Consider the following 22589-nt stretch of genomic DNA (forward strand, 5'->3'; position numbering starts at 1 on the left):
AAAAAAAAAAAAAAAAAAAAAAAAAAAAAAGTGCTTAAATATTTTATTTATCAAGGAGACTTGGCCGCAACAATATGTGGTTTCAAGAATCTCAAAGGGTTTTCTCAGCAAGACTTTCTGGGGTAAAATGAAATAAAAGTACTATCAGGAATAAAACAAGATACTTTCTCTGTGTCTCGCTTCTCCCACACTGTGTTTGAAGGGAAGGAGAAGCATAGGAAACAGGCAAACACAGATTAATCCCTTCCTGCCAAAATTTCCGTTAGCAAACACCTCAGTCTCCTACTTTTGCCATTTGACTCTTTGGCTGCTTTGCGGGATTGATTTGATACATTGATTCTATTATGGCAGAGCTTGCAAAGAGTGAAAGAATATGAAATATAGTCCCCCAAAGAGCAGATTTCTTGAGCTAGGAAGATTCGTACAGACTAGCAGCAGAAAGAGAGCACTAGCAAGTATGCTAAATAAAAGCAGATACCAATCATAAACAATTACATATGTGCTTAAAAATTCTCCTCCTGACATCTTTACATTTGCTGGTGGAAGTCACCTTATGAATATCAGCAGATGAATTATTCTATATGGGTAAAGAGTTGGAAAAGCAAAGGACATCTCACTTTTTCCTTTAACCTTGGGGAAAAGAAAAGATCTGGCTCTTGCATCTATTTTGAGTGTATACAGTGACTGTAAGAGAAAAACTCATGCATTGGAAGGCTTCTGAATACATCTGAATAACAGGCATATCAATGAAATGCCAGACTTTGGCTGAACGATAACCCATATATAAATCACACGGTGCACTGTTTACCTTGAATATATGCTGAACTGAAAATCTAGCTCTACTGGGAATTTTGCATAGGTGCACCAAAACAGCCTGGCTAAGAAGTACATCTGCTTCATCCATTTTTTGTACAAGCAGAGCTAAACTGATAGTCTGAAACCTGCAATGGAAACTGAGAATCTGTTTATATTCTGTCTAGAAGAGCATCTCTGTTTATTTGTTGGTAGTTAGAACTAACAACTTGTGGTCATCCAAGTATTAATTCTAAATAATATTTGCTGTGAATGTAATTGCCTTTCTGATTAATACATACTCTCTCGCAATCAGTCTAGCTTTTGGAGAAGGTATTAATTATTCTCACTTCTTAGCTGAACAGTTTCAGCGCATAACTTTCAGCCTGCGGTTTGGTTGCAAACTTTCTCCTTTGAATATTCGTTATGCATCTCGGATGTCTAAACATACAGCATGGTATTGTTTCTGGCTGCTGAGCGTGTGACTCAGATTTTTGAGCAGTAGATGGATAATTGGCAAGTAACAAACTTTCAATACAAATTAATCATTCTGGCATCATGGAAAATGCAGGATTCTCAAGGATTTCCAGAAATACCTACTGGCTATATGAATATTCTGAAATAATGAATAGCATTACTCACAGCCAACTGAAGTTGGCTGTCAGCTTGGCAGTCATGCCTGCAAAATATTTTTGAATAAGGTTTATGCCTGTTTGTTTTTTGCTGTTCAGCTAGAACAAGTGCTATCACTTCCTAACTCGTGATGAATTCAGCGTTGCCAGATCCTGTGATTTTTATCGCAGGTCTCGTGATACTTGATGTTTTTTTTCCCTCTAACTTCTCATTCCCGGAGACATTTAATTAGGTGAGAATCTCAGTTTTCATTTTTATAGAAATCAGTTTCTTCTCCTCAGACTGTGAAGAAGTTTGAAAGTATGGCCCAGGGGCATTCTAAAGACAGCCACAAACCCCAGAAAAAATAAAAATGTTTCCAATTTTTTTTTTCCTTCCCTCATGGCAGTTCCTCAAACATCTGATTCCTGATTCATGACTTCTGAATATTTAAGGATGGGACTACCCTTAATGAATTTTCCCCTTTCCTTCCCTAAATTTAAAGCACCAATACATTTCCTTCAAAGGGAAGGACTTCTTGTTGTGGAGCCACAGTGAGGCCACATGGACAACGTTCAAAGCACTCCCTCACCACCTGTACTCCCAGCTCAGCCTAACTGTGACCTGAATGCATTTTTTGCTTCATGTTATTTCTCTGAAAGGTCAAATTCTTTGGATCCCAAGTGCAATGAAACCCATCACACACTGTGCTATTACAAGGTGACCCTCCCTACGGCCTGAAATAGGAGACCCATTGCCTTCTCAGGATAACCTGCCATGAACAGTAAAGAGTGAAGCTTTGCATGGCCAGCCGCATGTGATGAAGGGGAAGGCAAGCATTTGTAAGAAAATTTTTCAGTTACAGGAACAGGAGATCATCAGGCTGTTCACAGATTAATATTACACTCACCATCAAATACTCCCCTCCCATCTCACTTTTTACTTAATAATGCATGAAACATTCCCAGTTTCTGGGACTGTGCATGCAGTTTGTAAGTGTTTCCAAAAGGAAAAGTGTGTATTACTGCTAACATACATATAAATATGTAAATAACATACAGGTGATGGGTTTTTCAAACTGTTTGATTAGGCGTCTTTAGAGCTTGCTGAAAAGCAGTATTTACAGGTTTTGAGGATTTTTGTTTTCATTTTTTTAGAAATTTGACTTTGTTCCAATTGGTCTGAAAACTCCTTTTTAAAAAAAATTTCCTATGAACTGGAAAAGTGTCCCCAGAGACATTGGCAAGGGATTTCTCATGCACAAGTCAAACTGAGGAGAAAGTCTGTCTGATTTTTCAGCCTCTTCTCCACCCTCCCAAATATTTTGCTGCTCTCTTTCCCTGCTGCCAAGCTATACTGCTACCATCCCTATAACACAGCCTGGCCCCAGGGAAAACGGCAGAACCTAGGAGACTGAGACACCTCTTTCCCGGGCTTGCAGGAAGACATTTTTAGCAGGGATGAGGCTTTTCCTTCCTCTCCTACAGGCCCTTTCTAAGAAAATTGATGATGAAATGAATGATTGATACTGATCCTGATGTTTATATCTTATATGAAGGAAAGACTCTGATTTATTAAAATTAAGAAATTAAGAAAATGAAATTATTTTGTCACAGAACACAAGGCTGAAAAGGTATCTGTCTAAACTAGACCTGAAGGACAAACACATTTGGCCTGCATCTCTTCTTTGACCTAAATGACATCTTCTGCCTCCAGACTTTCCCTTAACTTGTGAGAAGTTTTGATCCTGATCTGGCCATTGCAGCTGAAATAGGAAGGGAAAAAAATTGCCAGTAAGGGAAAGGCTCTATAAAATAGACTATAGTGGAAGGAAATTAAAGATAAGGAGAGCTATGAGAGACTCACTGTTGAAATGCACATTTCACTGACAGGGCCTTCACAACAAGGAATGATAAAAAGGAGCAGGGGGAATATCCTGCATACATAGGAAGTCAGAGAGCTTTCTTCTAAGTACGGGAAAAGGCACTGTGTGTGACAGAAGGCCTGGAGCCCTCTTTCCTTCTAACTGACCCACAGTCTGGATGGGTATGATCTTGGATGGATTTGTCCAAAATCTTTTCCCCACCAGCTGACTGGCCTGCATGGTGAGGCTGTGTAGGCTGTGTGATGATGGAGGGGTGTCCATTCCCTCTTACCATGGTGTCAGATTGTGTGGCAGCCACCTGTGTGCTGGCATACAGGTGCCTGTGTTCTCACTTGCTGGGTCCGGGAATCCTCCCTTATCCTCTGTGCAGAAGTTAAAAAATGCTGATTTAATGTTTTTTGGGGGATTTGACTGGAGTAACTGGGAGGTTTCTTTCCAGTCAAAACAAAACAAAACAAAAACCCCAAACCACATTGCCAGATGCTACTCTGTTAGTATATTATAAAACAAAGAAAGCTGTAATTTTGTCACAGATACGTCTGGGACAGGACTGATGGAATCAGGCTGAGGAATCAGAGCCTTCAAAGAGACCATGAAACAGGCCATGCAATAAGCCTATTTTTTTATATGGTTAAGCATGTGAATTTGTATCAAAAAATAAGCTCCAGGGTTCTCTTCCTGATGAGGCACAAAAAGCAATGTTTAAATGGGAAATGCTGGAAGTTGCTGGCCTGATCCCTGTGTCCCATATGCCTACCACAGTGACTCATGGAAGCTGTGGTTCTCGTGATCTGCTCTCCTCCAGGGCTGGCGTCCCCCATTCAGATGACTCTTTCCATCGTGAGCTGTGGGAGTCCAAATAAAAAGAATACTGTGGTGCACTGTGGAAAATGTGTTCAAGCCTAAGAGCCAAAGAGGAAGGAGAAGGGGGGCTCACAGCACTTGAATTACTGCTCCCATGAGACAATAGGACTAAGAAGATGACTGGGAAATTAAGCTGAAAAGAGACACTATGATTTTTGTTATGACCGCTTTTTGTGAGTTGTGTTAGCAAATCCTGGAGCTAAAAATTTTAGGTTTTGTGATGGAAAATCAAAAACTTCTGAGAAAATCAAAACTTTCTCATGGAAGGCGCATTTGGCAGAATTCACATTTTCCTTTAGCAAAAGCGGTAACGCTTCAATGAGCTTTCTGATCCGTTCTGCTTCCCATATTTAGCCCTGTTTCAAGTGGGACTGAGCATGGGGTGTAGTTACTGCCTCCACAACTACACTTATGCGTATGCCTAATTAACCAGTTTGATCAGCTGTCACTGGACTTGTCTCTGCAAATGTGCTTGCAATTCTTTTTTGAAAATGCTGCTTTAAAAGTACTGGCTCCCCAGAGACTGAATGGTAAGAATAGCATGATAATTATGAGTGATGACATATGCTGTCCCTTCTCTTCCCTCTAGCTGAGGTTCTGAGCCCATGTCCTTGGCAGAGTGATGCAAATCAGAAGAAGTCTAGTAGAACATATTTACTAGAATTTCAGGCTTTTCTGTGTAAGCTTCCATGCCGAAATATGTAACTTGAGCATTCAGTAGTCACAACAAAGCTTATTCTGGAGTTGCATAGCTTCTAGAGCAAAACATGAGCACAGTCTGTAAAAATGGCTCCCTTTATGAGTTCCTGGTCTAGTGGACTTATAAAAATAATTAACAGGGTGTCCACCATGACATACCTCTGTGAGACATGCCAGTGCTTTCATTTTTGTCAGGCTGGGTGGGATTGAGGAATTTTCCATAAACCCAAGATCGCAAACTTTGTGTGAGTCTCTAATGTCATTTTGAGGGAAAACCCATACCTGATCCCTACAGAGATGGTCTTGAAGGTGACTCAGTTGAACTTGAAGGTTCAGAGTACTTGAAGCGTCTTCCTCCCTCTTCCATATGGGCAGTAGCAGAGATGGTGAGGCGGTACAAAATCTGGTGACTTCAGCTTCCTTTGCCTTTTCCTCTTTGTAAGTGACACTCCTCTTTTAAATGGCTCCTTCTGTCTCGAGTGGCACCAGTTCAGTCAGATAGGAGAATGGTGTGCTGTGAGAAATGGAGTTCTGCTAGAGGGCCAAGAATTTTTAAGAGGAAAAAACCAACCTCTTAGGTACTCTGCTTAGCCCCATAAAGCAATGGATGATTCTACCTTTGCTAACACCATGGAGGAAGTCACTCACCTGCCGTCATGATGGCCTTGTGAAATTGATTGTGTGGGTGTTACACGGTATCTTCTCTTCCCTGGGCAACAGTATTTTAAATATAATTGGCACTGGAGAGTAGAACAACGTTGGACAGAGAATATAACTTTGTTTTTCTGAAAGCAGGACATATCTGTGTGCTGCCCCATGGATTTCCAATACACAGAGAATGTGTGTATTGGAAATATAAAGTATAAACCCACCAGGGTTTGTGGGGAGGCTACTAAACTTTCCCTTCCATACAGTTACTCTGCTGTCCTCCAAACATTGGGGTTCCCTGTTTGACTTTGTCCAAGAGCTTCTTCAAGAGGTTTATAAAATCCCAAGGAGAAAGTGCCTGCAGTGTAAAATTAGAAACAGGAAATGACCAATTCAATCATTTGGCCTTTGACCAAGAGCCACCTCCACTGGAGGGTAATGCTCACTTTCCTATGACCAGAGAAGGCAGTCATGGCAAAGCAGATCATTTGCTTTGATGAATTACTCTGAGTGACTGGGAGCAGGGGCAGAAATGGCAGTTTGCTCATTTTATAGATACATGGATTGCAGGCAAAACAAAAGAAATTTGCAAATAAGGAGGAGAGATTTGAACTGGCTTATAAGAGGCAGTGGGCTTCATCCTCTAAAGAAAACAAGAGTGGCTATAAGAATTATGAGTTTGGCCATTCATTTTCTGTTCTTTGCACTGAAACTGCAAGTCTTATTTGGACCATGAAACTGCTAAGGAAACTTGAAATGCTACCACAAGAATAAATGTAATAAAATCTTAAAGGCAGTAGAGGAAACAATATATCTTGTAGACTGTTCCATATAAAAGAGTGACTAAAACTTGGAAGAGATTACTTGCTTAGCATTTCCATCTCTTCAGTTCACAATGAAAATTCTCAAGCTCTCCATAACTCTTCTAGATAAATTAGGACATATCCAAGTGAAACATGCAGATATTTATAATATGGAAAAATTTCAAGAATTCAATGCAAGAGGAATCAGGAAGCTGAACTGGGAAGATACCCGGATTTGCAGATCTGGAAACAGGGTAAGGGGGAGGAAAACTGCCTGAAAGGAAATGTGTGAGACCACAAACATTTAGTATGCTTGATCCAGTAAGAGGAGGGAGCTGTTTCTTATCCCTTTCTTATAAGGTAACTTGATTTCTCGATGTGGAAAAGCTTCTCAGTGAAGGAGAGCAGTCTTTGGGTATCACTTATACTGGGTAGCCCAAGAATAATGAACAGTGTCTGTGTATTTTTCCTGTTTGGGAGTGATATAATTTTGTTTTTTCTTAATTTTTAAGTACTTTTTCTGCGGTTACCTGTATTGCTTTATCCAGGGAGTGGCACAATGTATTATTGGAGAAGGGAAAGTACAAAAAAAGTAGCCTATTTAAAAATGGCTCAATTTCTTCAGACTTTTTTTTAGAACTGGACGTCTGAGGAGGTGTGCATGTGCCAGTTCTGAAAGGGATACAGAGACTACATACTTTGGTGGCAAATGGTGAAGGCTAGGGCCCTGTGCTTGTATTACGGGGTGGTCTGTTGCCTTTATGTGCACTGCTGCAAACATCAGGAAGAGAACAGAGCATGACTCAGCCTGCAGAATGAACTACGTGACCAGCAGCAAAACTCATAGAGTTCCCCTGTCTCTTATAGGAGTTTTCATGTTTAGAGGAGGAAAGGAAAAAGAATAGCTAATTGCCTTGAATGGTTCATTCTGCAGCAGAGAATTAAAATTAAGCCTGTGTGAGAGTTTGGCACTGGGAGAACAGAGGATGCAGAGGCAGCTGAGAAGCAGTTCTGGAGTTCAGTCCATTTTGATTCAAACCTGTGAGAAGTGGATACTGTAATTTGTGGATACTGTAATTTGTGTCATTATTTTTATTGTTTACAGGGGAAAATAGGCTAGGCCCAGAGAGCTCTCTGAGTTGTCCTACACAGAGAGCTTGGGGAGTCCCAAAGGAACAGGGCTCATCCTTGCTACCTTCTCTCTGCCACCCACAGCCACTTTTTCACACCAGTCAGCTACCGCTGCTCCCTGTTTTGGATGGAAAGAGAAACTGCTGAAGACTCCTCAGGGGAGTCCTTGGAGAATAGGGGAAAAACACTGGACCTCTTTTTCTTGTCCTAGTCCCAAAGAGTGAGAGGCAGATGAAGGTCTTCACTCTTCTGTCCGTCAGGGTAAGGTGGAAGCTGGGAGCAGAGCCTGTGCCTCTGCTTCCTGGTGATCATCGTACACTGTGCTCAGAGGAGGTTTCCCTTGTTACCCCTGCAGAGAGTGCTGGGGGCAAGGGGAACACAGCTACCTGTGCCACTGCGTGATGGTCCTGGCTCCAGTGCCAGCTGAGAACCACTGGAGTAGTGCTGCACAGGAACCAGTCAGCATGGGGCCAGGTGGGGATGTAGGGAACCCAGCCACCAAGTTAACTGCTTTTCAGGCACTTCAATTCACATATTCAACAGTCCTGAAGAGTACAGAAACAGCCTCAGTTCCAAGCTGTCCCTTTTTTGTGTCAGGTAATTTAATTTCTTCCTGGAGGGACCAATGTTCAGATGATGAAAAGCCTTTGTCTTTGCATGGGGCTGTGTGAGATGGCAGCAGATGAAATCTCCCAGAATCAAAGAAAACATGACCACCAGCTAGGTCCAAGTTACCATCCTTTGGATTTTTGTGCAGACTGCAGCTGTCCTGCTGGTGCCCTTTCCAAAATCAAAGCCCTCTACTCTGACAGCCAGTTAGCAGGACTACAGCTGCCTCTTGGAGAGGAGTGAAACAAGCTGGCACGAGTTATCTTGTGTTCTCTCAATGGAAAGTTACGTTTTCCTTCTATGACAGCATCCACTTGGGATACTAAAATAACTTTCCAGTGCCTAATTAAGCTTCCACATCCTTATTGGGAAAAGATGGTGGTATAGAAGGATTGAGATCTGCCCACTGCAAATAAACGGGTAGCCAGGGGATACAGACCAAGAATCCTGACTCCGAGGGCCCCACAAACTAATAGCAGGCAACACCAATTTGCCTGAATGCAGGAAGAGACACCTGCAGTGGACTGACTTTCCTTCAGGGATTTAGGCTTCAGCCTAACAAAAGATAATTAAAATGCCTTTTTTTTTTTTTTTTTTTTTTTGCATTGGTAATTGTTCTAATTCTAAAAAAGCATCAAAGCTCATCATAATTGTTTCTATAATTTCTCTCCCAGTCTCCCAGATTTTTTATTTTTTAATCAAACAAGTAATTTTTTTTTTCATTTTGATGCAGTCATCTGTCCTGGGAATACAAGAAGGTCAGGGAAAGTATGACAGTATAGCAGAAAAAAAATTCCTTTCCAGATACTGTGGAAAAAAATCTGCAAACTCTGTAGCAATTATTTTCTGTAGTGCTAGTCAATGTACAGGGACAACAAAGTTCAGCCATATATTGTGAATTTACACTTCTATTCTGATGAGTCAAGTGGTTTAAACTACTCTTTCTCTCCCCTTTCTCTTGTCATTTCCATTCTCTGCTGTCTTTTTGGCATATTCAAAAACTTTGATCAGAAAAATCATTGTCTGCAACAGAACTTGTAATAGCGAACTTTCCTCTGGTCTTGTTTATGAATAGATGGAAAAGACAACAAATAAATTATCTGGGATTTGCTGATGATCACTGTGAACTTGATGTTCTTATTCATAATGCATGCAGTGTTTCCATTCATACTATTTATTTGTATATGTGTAGCATATACAAGTTTTCAAGTGTAATCACCAAAGAGTTAAATTTACAGGCATACTTATATATCTATAAGAAAGGTTTTATGCAGTACACTTCTGGATACTTGAGGTTTACAGAACTGTTTCTTCACTGAAGTTGATGGAGTTAGTCTTGATATATATCAGGATGTTAGGATCCCCTAGTTTAAGTGGGCCAGGAGTACTGGTTTTTATGGAGTTAGGAAGGTGATCCTACAGTTGCATCAAGGCTGCAAGAAACTTATTAAATTGTAATCATCATGAGATTCTCAAGCTGAACCTTGAAGGAAGGTGTATTTTAGATGTGTGGAACTAGCTTTTTTCGTGGGTAGAAAAGATAAACATGGAGATAAATGACCTTGCAAAGGTAGCATTTAAGTTAAGTAAAATCACTCAAATGTGGTTTTCCTGCTCAAGGAATTTGGTCTTACCTCTTAAATAATAAAAAATTAGGCTCTGTTACTGGAGGCTCTGACTAGAAGTACATTACAGACTGCTAATTCATCAAAATAGGTTTGTTGGGGCTTTTTTTTTTTTGTTTGGTGTGGTTGATCTTTAATTTTTATTATTGTAAAGCTTGTCTCTCCTTTGTACCACATGTATTAAATGAAATTAAATACAGGCTATGGTATCTGTTCTGGCTGCTGATGGAATTATTCTGTGCTTGAGTGTAATTTCTTATTGACCTTAGAAATGTAATTGTTAAAAGCTAAGAAATTTGTGTATTTTTCTAAAGATGAATGGTGTATCAATTACTATGTAATAGCATTACAAAGGAAATACGGGACTTATTTGTAAGGTTTAATTTTATTGCCACCTAAATTCATTAAGTTAATGTAAAGATACTTGTGATTTTCACAGACCTTGGAGCAGCTCTTGTAAATAACTGCAAAAACACTCCAGAATCCTTCCAACAGAATGTACTATTGTCATGGTGAGTATCTAAAATATTTGTTCTAATAAAGAATCCATTCTAAGTTTCGGTGGGTAGCCTATTTTATTATAAGTAGGATAATACTTATATGTGCTTGTTCGAAGTAGCATGAGAAACTGGCAAACATCAGCAGCAACAATTCTCATCTGCTTTTGGAGCTGAGGTGACTACAGCATGTACCAAACACGTGCCTGTTTGTGTGAACTCCAGCAGTCACTTTCTTTGGGGTAGTACCTGCTTGCTACTGCTCCTTTGTGAAGTCAGTGCCATGCCAGAATCTGGGATGGGGGTACTCTGGTGCCAGCTCTGTCATGGGGTTGCTGAGTGGTCTCAGTGCTGTCACTTCTCCTTGCCTTTCCAAACTTCTGGGAAGTGAAGTTTTATTTGGTATTTTTTCCAAAGTGCTTTTCTGGAGTTCTCCATGAGAGAAAGTGGTTTGCTTTGCAAGAGAAAAAGCTCTCCCAGTCTAGAAAGCAGGAAACCTTGGGGTAAGTTAGAAATATGGCCCAAGGTAGCCCTGGTCCAGCAGACCTCATCCCTGTCTGGGCACAGCCCTGACTCCTGAGCAGCATCACGGGTTAAGTGCACAGAGGAGATCTGTCCTCACCTATGGCCTCAAACAGCTGGAATCACAGCAGGCTCACATCAAAAAGAGGGAGACAGCAACTTTTCACCAGTGAGATCTGTTGTGAGGTATTTTACAAACGTGCAAAGATAGGGTCTGTGGCCTGGGGAGCTCAAAGGTAGGCATAGCTGGAAGGTGAAATAAAGTTAGTTTGGAAGAAAATTCAGGAAAATGTAGGACTTCTGACAACAAATAATGTTCATTTGCTTTTGGCTGCTTTTGTGGGGTATACTTAAACATTTTTTACAACTTTTTTTGTGTTGCTTACTAAAGAGGTTGAATGGAAACTGTTTGGGGCAATAATGACTGGGCATGAAAGGTTTACCTCAGGTTGAAAAAAAAATTAAATATTTGTTCTTATTGTATTCTGTTGTATCAAAAAATATCTCTGAATACTTCTGGTTTCTCATTGTCTGTTTGGATCATACACAGCACCCATTGTATATTCTAACCAGTCTTAATTATTTGCAAATGTTCAGCCCTAAAGCTGCCCGTGTTTCCAGTCCCACTCTCATAAAAGTAATTGACTTCATAGGGTTATTATGCATTTGCCTAATTATTGATATTTCTCTCCACCGTATGATGGTAATTTAACTTTTACTTTTTCCATCTTGGATTTATTCCTGATTTTCTTGTATACTTTTTTTTCCCTTGTCCTGGCAGAATGTTGGCCTGGGTTCCAAGTATCAAATTTAAGTGTGACAAAGTCTCTATTCAATTCCAAAGTTATTTTCCATTCTTTATTTTCCTCAGTATTGACAAGGGACACAGTTCCAATAAACAGTTCATATAGCCTAGTACCTCTGATGACATATGCATTTCTGCAAGCTGGGGTTTTTCTGGTTTGGTTTTGTTTTTTTTTTTCCATCTCCCCATATATCCCCATATGTGGAAATTGTATTTGTGAGATTTTTAGTAATATTTCTTCCATAAATTAATTTTGCCCAAGTTTATTGCTCACTGGTTACACAGTTGTTCTTTATTAAAATAACCCTCCTTCCAGTTTTAGAATAACATTCTATGCACCTCACCTTCAGCTAGTTTTACTATGTGACCTTGCATAATGAAACCGCTCCAGTACCTCAGATAAAGAGCAGTGTGCAACTGCTCAGCTTCCAGAAGGGTGTTGGGAGATTTAATGCACTAGTTTTGGGATATGCAAACAGCCCTGCTTAGCTCAAAGATAAGATGGCCCAAATAATTCAAAGATAAGGAAATACAAATGGGAGGTTCTTACTAGCAACACAAGGCTGTGAATTAAACAGTGGTTCCTGGGTTTTGATTTTAAATTTGCTACCTAGAAAATTTTGCTTGGAGGAAATTACTGGGCATTTTTTGTCTACTTGCAAAAATATGTGTGAATATTATAGTAGTCTGAAGGTTTGTACTTCATATTTGGTAGCCATTGCTAAGGATAACACTGCCTCTGAAATGAATGTATTCAGGGGCTTGTGAATTTAGTGTCTGGTCTCACAGAGGTAAAATTGGGTACTCTGCATTTAAATTGTATATTTGGAAAGTGTAAGCAGGACTGATGCAGGAGCCCTGTGCTGGACCTTTGCACAGGGACTGAGTAGAAAATATTAAGTATCTGAAGCTGGAGTCAAGAATGTCTTTTGAATGATGTCACCTTCTCAGTGAATATATTCACTTATGTCATCTCCTTTCTGCTTTTAAGCAAGGAGGAAAATCCCTAGTAAAAATATGTCTGTTCATGAATGATTCATAAATAAAGAAGGAAGGTTGTGTCTTATTAAATAAGTGGCACCAAATAATTTGCTCCATCCAGATTTTTCCAGTAGCATGTATAACTCAGTCAAATTGCATTTCCTGACATTTAATGAGTAATTTCTGGTATATACATTTACCCTGGAAAAACAGGAAATTCACCTCTATGGAGAAAGCCAACTGAAAACCTGTGTGTTGTGACAAAGTTAAAACTGCAGCAAGAACTTAAACATATTCATTTCCTTGTGTCTTGCTATATTAATTATGCATCCCTTACCCACCATTAATTGAAGCCCAAGGCTTTCACAACAGGGGTGTCAAGTTAAGCTTATGGCCTTGTCAGACAGACAATTAAATAGTCTGATTTTTCAGAAATACTGGATATACTTCGTCTCCCTTTTGCTGAAAAGCTGCACTTTCAAAAATCACATCATAGGTATTGAATTTAATTTCCTGAATGGCAGCTGGCTTTAAACACTGGAACTGGGGGTGGGAGGGGGAGAAAAGTAGTTAGAGCTGTTTTTTACTAACAGATTGTGCTGCTTTCTTTCAGTGTATAGTGCATCTACAGTCAGCCTGGTAGCAGAGCTTATCTTTGTGCTACTTTTGTGTGTTTTGAGGAGCGGGGGGGGCAACGATAAGGGCAATGAGCTTTTTGAATCTAACTGCTCTCAGGACGGTATGAGTGTATACTGTGTAGCATCCAGTCTGAAACTTCTGAAAAATCAGGGTTGCTTACTGGTTTTGATTTTAGTACACAACATGTGAAAAATTTTCATTCCCTGGGCTTTATGGCAATAAGCTACATCTGGGATATCAGATGGGTCATCACCAAATCCCCATGAAACACCTCCCACATAGTTTTCTCAGAGTGTTTCCTGTGTGTAGAAGCTCTGTGGGCTGTAAAAATCAGTGGTCGACAACAGGAAGAATGATTTGTGATGTCTGCTCTACAACTACAAAGGACTTTCGTTTATGTGATGGGCTGGTGTTACCTGTTAGTGTTGCTGCATGGTTCTAGCATCAAAGGTCACGGTATTACCAAGCAGGCAATGAGGACTCTGTGCCCAGGAATGTCTCTGTGAAGTAGAGAGAAGAGGTCAAAACACACATCCTTAGCCCTCAATAGCTAAAAAAGTTCTCTGATTTGCTGATAGTGTTCATGAAGCAGATACTGAACAGTCCTGTGTGCTGGCTGAAACACAGCTTGCTTATTAAGGTGTGATGGATTTAGTGTTCTTTTAAATATCACAGGATTTAAGCAAAAAAAGAGCTATAATAAACAAAATTATTAAACTAAGTGGTACAAGTTCAAACATGTCTTTGCAGTTTGTGCTTCTCAGTGGAACTGTGGAAATTTTTAAGCACAGAAGAGTCAAGTCCTTGGCCTCTTGCTACAGATTTTAGGGCAAGGAAGGAAAGTTCTCTTTCCACCAATATTCATAAACTAGGGATAGAGGGATAGGAATTATTTATCACAGTCATCCTGGGTTTGGTTTTTTGTTTTGTTTTTTGTGGGTTTTTTTTTGGTTTTTTTGGGGGTTTTTTTTGGTTGGTTGGTTTTTTGGTGGTGTTGTCCCTGAAAGGATGCTGAAATTAAAGTTAGGTGCTTCCTCCTTGTTAAGATGTCAAATTGTATTGGAAGAGTTGCCTTGGCTGGTCTTACCACAGGTAAAAAATGTGTTTCTCTTCATAAGGCATAACTTATGAAGCCTCTTTGCTTTCCTGTGAGGAATGGCCAAAGATGTAGTTGGAAAGAGCATATGTGTCCCAGTGATACTGGGAAATCTCTCAGGTTCCTTGTTGCACCACTCACCCCATTGAGCAGAGATTATCAGCTTGGCAATTGTATGGCCAACTCACATGAAGAGGAGCTGCCTGAGGTGTTTTGGTCTTCCTTATTAGTACAGGACTCTGTTTCCTGTGTTTGTCCAGACACTCCAGCTCCACAGATCCCCTGTTTCTGCAGGGGGCCAGCACATGAGCAGCTTTGCCCTGTAGGTGTTGGAAGCACCTGTGTGGATAACTGCACATAAAAAGGAGAATTCTGATTTTTTGTGGGTAGTTACATGGTTGCTTGTGATTTCAAGAGACTGAAGGTGATAATCCACCCAATATCTACCTGTCACATACATGCCTCTATATTAGGCAAGCATTCATACCGGTTCAATGAGCCAAGGAATATTGTGAACATTTTCTTTGAATAACTATTAAAAACCCTCACCATTGTTTCTCTTTTGAAAAAAGTTAAGCCACCTCCATTTGAAAATGGAGCATGAAAGTAAAGCATTGTATAATATTTTTAAAGTTAGAGAGAAGATACACTAGAATTAATACAATGATATTCAGTGAAAGAAAATGTTAAGTGGTTTATAACTATAGAAAAAAACCCCAGACATTACCTCTGTAGAAAATTAGTAAATTATGCATCTGGAGTGAAAAAAGTGAGTATCTTTACACAAACTAATGTGGTAGATTTGAGTCCTCCACACAAGATGTGATTAAACTAATTAGAATTTCCCCAAAGAACCATAATTCCATACATTGAGTGGTATAAATGGGAATATCACTTGTGCTGTAATCTTCTGTAGTCCTTGGCTACAAAAAAGACTTATTAATTTTGGAGTTCTTTTAAGAGGATGTGTAGCAAACAAAATAGTAGGGCATGAATTACTGGTTTGAATGTAAGAAGTAGCAAAGTGATTAAAACCAGGCATGGCTCAGTATGGACAACAGAAGCCTGGGAAAAGACACACAAACAGGAATGAGTGTGTCAGGGGGATTAGAGCTCAGTTTTTTGTTACCCTCAGGCAAGAAGTAGAAGTAAGAAGGAGGAGTATAAGACATTCATGGACACTTGGTCAGGGTGTTGTGGCTGTAACAAGCCGAATTCAACCCGTTTTGTAACTTCAGCAGAGTTGTGCCCACTGTGCCTACGTGTGAGTTTGGTGCCGTGATCACTTGATCAGGGAAAGGGTAGAGTGGTGCAGAGGAGCCAGAGCTGTGGAGTAGGCAGATTTGCATAGGCTGAATCAGTAAAGTTTTAAGTGCTCTTCCTAAATTCACCACTAGCCCCTTCTGTTCCAGGTGACCCCTCCATTGAGACATGCTGTCTCTTTTAATAAATATAAAAAGTCTCCTAAAACATCAGAATGGAGAGGCACAGTTGTTCACAGACAAAGTCTGTGCTGCCAACAGTTTGAGGCAGGCTTATCATTGCATTTTTAGCATTAAGCTTTGTGGACCCAAGTAAAATCTTCGAACTGGGTATGCCACAACTGGGAAAAGATGCAGTCTTTTCTTCTTCTTATCCTTTGTTCTCCTTCTCTTCTTTGTTTCAATAAAAGCTACTGCAGCATACGCATATCAAAAACCTGAAAGTTGTCTGGCACTTCAGATCAAGGAATGGATTCAAATTCACTGCCTCAGGATATGTGTCAAGTCCCTGCGCTTATCTTGCTCTTATGTTACTGACTTTCTAGGTTTTACTGGGGGTAGTTTTCTGTTCTTATTGGTGTTCAAACCATGAACAAGAGGAGTCAGTGGAGCACAGCACCTCCATGCTGAAATTGGGCAGGTTTCCCTCTTTGCTTTGCTTTGCACGAAGAAGAAAAAAGGAGATTGGGAGCCCTGGGAGTTAGGAGTGAAACTGGTCTGATGTCTGCCTGGTAGCTGTAGTCCATTATTACTGTAATTGTTATTATTTCTGTTTGAAATTATAAATGAAGGGTACTGTGGATTCTTTTAAATGTCTAGTAAAACCAGCAATAATATGAAAAGCACAGGCCAATGTGTGAGGGAGCATCCTTATGCCATTGTTTTCCCAAGAGTTAATTTTTCAGCCTAAAAGTAAATTCATTATGTGACTTCTAGTATTTTTTCCTGAAGTTTACAGAATTTTATTTTTAGCCTCTTTCTCTGGAGTTACTTTGAAATGTTTTCTGAGCCCCTTTGAAAAATCTAACAAATCAGAAAAATTGAGGATACATCTAAATCCAACAGGCCTTTAAAAACAAAAATTAATGCTCTGGAAATCCTCTACCAACCCAGCAAAACATGGTGGTTGACAAAATATTTAATCAGACATATTGCATGCAGAGGGGATATGCCTGTCTGTGTTTACACTGTAGTTCAGGTCTGGTTATAGGCAGTGGGTAGGCAGATGTTTTTAACAGTCTGTATGGTTTTATATATACACATATATATATATGTGTGTGTATGTGTGTGTGTGTATGTCTCTGTGCATCTGTGTATATAGATTTTGGAAGTTTTGACCTGAATCTACTCATAAGTCTAGAAAACTTTTAACATGTGTTTATATGCTTACATGCATAAATTAGCAGGAAGTATTAGAAAAAAAATTACAAGGAGTCAAGGTTTCATGAAATGTTAAAATACTGCTCTGTCTATAAATGGCCAGATTCTGAATTTGGGGCTAAACTGACCCAGCACTAGGCCCCAGGCTCCAAAAGTAACTTTGAATGCTATAGGAGTCCTCACCTGTTAGGATTTGCCAGAACAGAGGAGAGAAGTACTGGCTTTGCAGAGAGAAGCAGCAGGCTGAGGTGCCCATGCTGATGCAGGGAGCCCATTGGTATCTCTGTGTGGCTGTGCTGTGCTGTGCTGGTTCACCAGCTCACCTGGAGGTGGTTTGAAAGTCTGGGTGCAGCCGTTCTGGGTGCAGGATAGAGCTGAGCACTTCAGCTCCTGTGGAACCAACACTGTGGCAGTATCAGTGCCAGCCTGGGCTTTAGGGTCATTGTGAGCTTTGCCTTGGGAGCAGGGAGCCTACTTCTCCTTTACCCATGAGATGTGTAGTGTGTGCCTGCACAATTCAGCTTTTTGTATGCTGAATGACGATACAGGGCGTTCTAATGTAGACCAGTTAGTAATTTGAGGTATAAAAGAAACACATAAAACAGTACATTCTAGAAAATGAGCAAAGAGTTAAAAGTCTGGAGTTAGAAGTCAGGAGACTTCTGACCCTGCCATGATCTCTCTGTGACACTTTGCACAACTCCTGTTACCTTTCTGCCTCTGTTTCTCCATTTATAAATAATTTCCTGCTCTGTATCATATGAACCAATTCATCCTTGGGCAGTTTTGAGCATTAAACACTCTTAAAAAGGCTAAGTAATATTATATAATAATACCTTTTCCCCTGGTGTGCTGAAGCCTGTGTCTGTTCTCTGACTTGACGGCAGGAAGGAAGGCTCACTCTGAACAGACCAAAGTACATGAGGGATTGATTCGGGAAAAGGAGTAGGCGGAGGAGGGAGGAGAAAGGCAGTTGATGGGGAGGGGCAAGGAGTAGATAAATGTCAATTAATTGACATGACTTAACACAGTGGAGGCTGAATCTCACCTTAAGTAATGTAACATGAGGCTTATATTCTAGAGGAAATCCTGAAAGCAGTTTATTTCAGGAAATATCCTGAGGCTGGGGTAACAGAGAAGCAGCAGGAGGAAGCAGATCCCAGTACACTGTAGTTCATCAACCACTGACCTAACTAGATGTTGTTATAAAAATGGACCATAACCTCTGTGTGGAAGATACTCTTCAAAGCAAATTGTGCCTCCCTTGGCAAGGCAAGCAGTTCTTAGTTTTACCAGGTCTCACAGCTGAACAACAAATAGGTACACAAGCAGTCACTTGTATGTGCAGGCTGGCCCTAGGAGCTCTGTCAGCCTCTAACACACTAAGGCTCTGTGCCATGCATCTTTCTCAGAAAATATTGTCCTGTCAGAAAAAGGATAAGTTTCTCTTTGACATACTTTAGAAGAAAATGTGGTCTGCGTTGATATAGCAATTGCAAAAATAATTTAATATAATAAATAAGGAGGAATAATGAGGCATATTTTCATCCTTTCAGTTTGAAAGTGTGGGAACATCTGTTCAGAAATATGTGATCAAGACTAGGAGTGTAAGCTGTGTATATCTAGGACTGGAGAGAGACATGCACAAACACACATGCACGCTTTTTATACATGAAAATTAGGATGGTTTAAGATCCATAATTGAGAATGGAAGGAGTTAAAGGATGATAGCAACCAAGTGTAGGTAACTGGGAGAACTGTTACCTACACTTTGAAGATCAAGACTGAAAGATTGAAGATGGTGTAATGAATAAAAAGGCCGTCACTGGTGGTGTCAGAAGAGAGTGATTGTATTTAGGCAAATACAAGCAAAGAAGGTAAAGTTTCCAATTCTGTTTTATATGGATATCACCCAGGTAATAGAGAAGAAAGTTGTGCTGTCAGGACAGAAACTGGTGAAGGTCTGGATAGGTGAATGGAATTGAATAAATCAGAATTCGTATTACAGAAACAGTATCAGGAAGATGAAATATGCAGTAAATATGCTCATGTTACAGGCCCTATGCAGATGAAAAAGAGAAGAGCTGTGAGCTTTTTACATATGTAAGTGGAGGCATTGCTAAGTTTTTAGTTGATAGTGAGATGGCAAAGACAGGAAAGAATGATGGTTCTAGAAGATAAGGAAACTTAATTGTTTATGGTTGTTGAAATAGATGAAACTTGAAACTTACAGTTGAAATTGTATGAAGCAGCCACTGGTTTGCTATGTCTTGGTTCAGGAAATTATGTACAAGAGGAAATAGCCAAGTCTAAGTAAATATAGCAAATGAAAGCATGAGGAAAAATATGGAACTTCAGGTCTAAATGTAATGTGCGAGAAACTATTTTGGAGGAAAAAAGTTTAATCTGACCCTAACCCAAACCATCTGTTCCTGTCTCTACTTTCACGGCTCTTATCTCTGATCAGAGAGTACTATCACAACACTAAAATTTGGGATCTGAATCAAAAGTTCCATTAATGCTGACTTCACATTCCATATAATCACTGAAATTCCAGGGTTTTTATCTTCACCTGTGTATACATCCTACCTTCCCCCTCTGCAAACCCAAGCTGTCTGTGCATACCTGGCAGATTTCCATCCACAGGCTTCATATAAATTTTGGCTTGTTTTGCTTTCCTGTTAGTAGACACCAGTGAGGCCGTTTCTTAAAGGTCAGCCCTTGCTTCTCTCTACCTTCAAGAAAGTGGAGGAAGTTATGATTTTTCAGCTCAGGCTCAACTATGACTATGTGGTGGCTTAGCCTGGGCACTGACCACACTGTACTGGCAGATCAGTTGCTGAAGCAATGAGTATGAAATTGTTTTTCCCTTTTCAGGCAAAATTTTGCAGTTAGAAACTTGTAATGGGTTAGCAGAGTTTCCCTGAGCTGATACCACCATCCTCTTAAAAGCTTATCATATAGGAGATCTGACATACCCTGGAGCTCATCCTACTGCAAAGAGACTATTTCTAGTTCTGACTCCGTATGGCACATCTGACTTGGGCAAAAGAGCTTCTCCAGGCTTTTTTTGTCCACTTTGGACCACAGACTCAGAGCTCCTGAGCACCCCAGCCACCACTGTCAGGGGCCATCTGAGGTTATGGATGTACAGAACTCCTTGCTTAATGGCACCATAGTAAATGAGAGAAATACTTTCTGCAGGAGTGCTGCCATAGACAAATACACTCTTAATCAGAACCATTATGCTCTTAGTGTATTGAAGTGCCTCTGGAATATCCATGGATGCAAAAAGCTCCTAGTTCCATCTTTCTCCTGGGTGAGTCTGAAATTTATGAAGGCAGTGGGGCTACTATGCTCTTACTGTCTCCTGCTTGTCCCCCTTGCTTGGGAATACTGCAAGCAGCAAAACATGCTGGAATAGTCTCTGCCAAGCACTGCTTTCACAAGTGTTGGCCTCCTCCCTGTTCATACTGGCATTTCCTCTATGGAAAACCGTTTCCCTACAGTATTCAGGAGTGTAATCGTTCAAAGTTGATAGCTACAGATTGCTGCCTCAATAGGTTCTCAGTTGCAGTTCTTCATTGGAATGTCAAGAAACTTTTCTGGGCAGATTTGTCCTCTGACACATAATTTGGTATGTTTATGTTTCTGTTATGTTTGGACATGTGTTCAGTAGAACATGAGACAGATTTGCCAGTTTAACACAGACATAGCTTGTCCTGTCACACCACCTTCTGAGGGCACATCAACAGGGGCTGCAGACAGAAGTGAAGGGGATCCTGGATTGCTTTTTATTCCAAGTTCTTGCTGCTGACTGAGATTCATGACTGCGAAATAACATTAGTTTTCTCTGCCATTCTATACATCCTTCTGCCTTACCCATTGTACCTACCATTCCTATGTTATGTTTACAACATAAGTCATGGAATGGTTTGGTGTGGAAAGGACTATAAAGATCATTTAGTCTTAACCCCCTGCTATGGGCAGGGGTGTCACCCACTAGACCAGGTTGTTTAGGATCCCATCCAGTATGGTTTTGAACACTTCCAGGGAGCATCCACAGCTTCTTTGGACAATCTGTTCCAGTGTCTCACCACTCAGAGTAAAGGTTTTCTTCCTAACATGTAATCCAAATCTCTCCTCTTTTAATTTAAAACCATTTCCCCCTTTTCCTATCACTATCTGCCCTCCCTGTTTTTTATAAGCCCCTTGAAGTACTGGAAGGACACAATGAAGTCTTTCCAGAGCCTTCTCATCTCCAGGCTGAATAACTCCAGCTTTCTTTGCCTATAGAAGAGGTGCTTCATACCTCTGATCATCTTTGTGGATTCCTCTGGACCTGTTCCTACTTTTGCTGACAGCCCCAGACCTGGATGGGGTCTCAGCACTCCAGGTGGGGTCTTGTGAGGCCAGAGGAGAGGGGAACAATCTCCACCCTTGATTTTCTGGGCACCCTTGTTTTGATGCAGCACAGAATACCACTGGCCTTCTGGCTTGTAAGCACACACCACTGGCTCATGTTCAGCTTTTGGTTCACCAGCACTCCCAAGTCCTTTTCTCCAGGGCTGTTCTCAGTGAGTTCTTCTGCCAGTCTAGACTCACGTCTCGGATTGCCCTGATGCAGGTGCACTTGACCTTGCTGAACTCCATGCTGTACTGTTCAGCTTTGTGTTATCTGCAAACTCACTGAGGTGCACTCAGTCTCACTCTGTTATTGGCAAAGATATCACAGAATCACAGAATTGCTTAGGTTGGAAAGGACCTCTAAGACTGTTGAGTCCAACCTCTGACTTATCACCTTGTCAACCAGGTCATAACACTAAGGAACATGTTCAAGTAATTTCTTGAACACCTCCAAGGATGGTTACTCCACCGCCTCCCTGGGCAGCCCATTCCAGTGCTTGACAACTCTTCCTGGGAAGAAATTGTTCCTGATGTCCAACCTGACCCTCCACTGACACAGCATGAGGCTGTAACCTTTCTCATTAAAGAGCACCAGTCCCACAACAGAGCCCTGAGGGACACCACTCATGAGTCGCCTCCACCTGAGTACACAGACATCAGCAGTTGGCATTGCAACTGATCCTGGTATTTTGTCTGGGACCTCAAAGTCCCAGTCCCCCCTACTGCAAATAGTAGTCCTCGCTATCACTGGTCCTTATAATTGCTAACAGGCTGAACCTGAGCACATGTGAGACTAGAGTGTTGTGCACACCCGGGTGCCACAGCCTCTCCCATACCTCATCACCAAGGCTTGTATGTGAGCCTACTTACGTGGCCTTCCCATCCACATTTTCTGGTAGTGCTATCATTGTCTATATATTTAATAGTAAATAAAGGCTATAAGATATTTGTAAATATACTCTTTACTTAAAGTAAACTTAGAGGAGGAAATAAGAGAGAAACATATAAAGTCCTGGAGTTTTTCATGTGAAATGAGGAAAATGTAAGTTCAATCTGAAAGCCATCCTCTCTTGCCTACAGTACCTTCCTTGTTATCGTCTGCTCCCAAAGCATCAGCTCCCCTCACAATTCATGAGCCTTTCCTGCCACTTACCCATGTGACAACTTCATTAAAATCTGTCCCTTGAAATTTGAGACAAGAGCTGTAACTCTAAAATGTGTGGCTTTTGCTTACTGCACCTTCCTTTCTGAAATGCGCAGAGCATTCTTGAAGTGTGGTGTGTTTTCCGTATCTGATTTTGAAGGATAATACTCTTTTACTGTGTTTTGCTT

At 40.7% G+C, this 22589-nt stretch overlaps 2 long non-coding RNA genes across 2 annotated transcripts in view; one reads left to right on the top strand and one right to left on the bottom strand.

Annotated features, from left to right (window-relative positions):
• LOC135300475 (uncharacterized) overlaps positions 1–22589 on the top strand; it is a 120114-nt gene that overhangs the window by 40215 nt on the left and 57310 nt on the right. Inside the window, exon 6 of the long non-coding RNA XR_010362328.1 lies at positions 10108–10180. This is a non-coding gene — a long non-coding RNA (uncharacterized LOC135300475). The remainder of the gene's footprint in view (positions 1–10107; positions 10181–22589) is intronic.
• LOC135288057 (uncharacterized) lies at positions 3886–5710 on the bottom strand. The gene is made up of 3 exons (XR_010351399.1): positions 5501–5710; positions 5135–5366; positions 3886–4134 (listed from the first exon to the last, which is right to left on the bottom strand). It is a non-coding gene; the product is annotated as an uncharacterized LOC135288057 (long non-coding RNA).

The sequence above is a fragment of the Passer domesticus genome, chromosome 1, assembly GCF_036417665.1.
Source record: "Passer domesticus isolate bPasDom1 chromosome 1, bPasDom1.hap1, whole genome shotgun sequence".
Lineage (NCBI taxonomy): Eukaryota > Metazoa > Chordata > Aves > Passeriformes > Passeridae > Passer > Passer domesticus.